Source organism: Lytechinus pictus, chromosome 17, assembly GCF_037042905.1.
Source record: "Lytechinus pictus isolate F3 Inbred chromosome 17, Lp3.0, whole genome shotgun sequence".
Lineage (NCBI taxonomy): Eukaryota > Metazoa > Echinodermata > Echinoidea > Temnopleuroida > Toxopneustidae > Lytechinus > Lytechinus pictus.
The window spans coordinates 7,978,485-7,980,028 of record NC_087261.1 but is presented as its reverse complement, the minus strand read 5'-3'; positions in this window follow the sequence as shown (position 1 = coordinate 7,980,028).

The following is a 1,544-nucleotide window of genomic DNA, read 5'->3' as shown; positions in this document are numbered from 1 at the left end:
ATCAAAACCACATGTATGTAGTCCCTGATTATAGGGAGTATTTGCTCCGCAACGTACGGCGGATTCAGCAACAGAGAAAATGTATTGTCAAATGCTCTTCGTGACAAAGCACAGCCAAGAAGTCTTTGTCCGAAATTGGTGAATCGAAATAGCCGTTTCGTCCATGACTCTGGACGCACGACATATATTTGCAATTTTTCGTCAGCTCCGAAACGTAGGAAAAAACTATTGTTCAGGTTAACCGATTTTCGACAAAGACAGCTTTTAAGTTATATGATGATTAATCATTGAACACTTTTGTCATGTTTATGAATGTACACTGCAAAACTAACGGTGTTAATTTAACACCAGCTCGGTATATATATAGGAAATTACCACAGATGTGTTGGAACAGCACTACTTCGGCTTTAGGCAAACACCAGATAGGCATTTAAGCGACACTAATCAGTAAGTGTTAAATCAATATCGGTCTGATTCTTTACTGGTGTTTTCTGATATAAACACCGGGCTTGTTTTGAATTAACACCAGCGTTTTTGTAGTGTATTTTATTGTAATATTTAATTGCAACTTGAATTTTACTTTTCCTCAGGATTTTGAGATGCAGAAACTGTATTTTAATTGTCTAATTAAATGAAATGAAACAGTTAAAATTAAAATGAAAGAGAAATAATTGTATATTGCACTTAAGTTATTCATTAGCTTAGATTTGTCAGTTTACATTTAATTTCAAGTCTGCACAAACAATAATTTGATTTGTATAGATACAGAAAATCAAACATTAAAAATTCTTATTTCATGTAACAGAATTCAAAGAAAAAAATGTGTGTGTGTGTGTGTGTGTGTGTGTGTGTGTGTGTGTGTGTGTGTGTGACATCAGCTATCTCAATTGTATATCACGCGTGTTGTACAAGAAACATGACTGTAATATTATAATGTGCATCGGACCATGAACATGATGAAGAAACGTTAAGTGTTTCGTATGTAGATTTATTTTCTTGATTTGTTCAAATCCGTTCATTACCTGTTTGAAATTGGCCTTTCGGATGGGTAATAGGTTTAATTAGTAAAGACATGTTTTGAAATTCATTACACGAGCATGATGGTACCATGATATAAACCTATAAAACATGCCTTTTAGAAAATAACAATGGACAATTTAATATTCAACCTTCCAAATGTTCATATTGAGACGCAAGGCCTCAGTAAGCCATGTGTGTTAGTATATAAATTGCTATGCACTGCTAATTGACGCACAACCCTGTTTACAAAATGAACATCAAGGTAGTTTTTTTAACAATAGAAACAAGACAGTATTAACAACAAAATTTCATTTTCAATATAATTTTATTTAGATAAATCTACTACTGTAATTCTCAATATGCAGTAACCAATATTGCATAGCCTTCTAACAGTATAATTTTACTGTGTACCAGTACAATTTTTATACCACAATATTATACAATCCTCTTGGATTCTTGGACCAATGTAATAATACATAATACACCACGAAATATTACACTACAGAATCCATAATTTATAATGT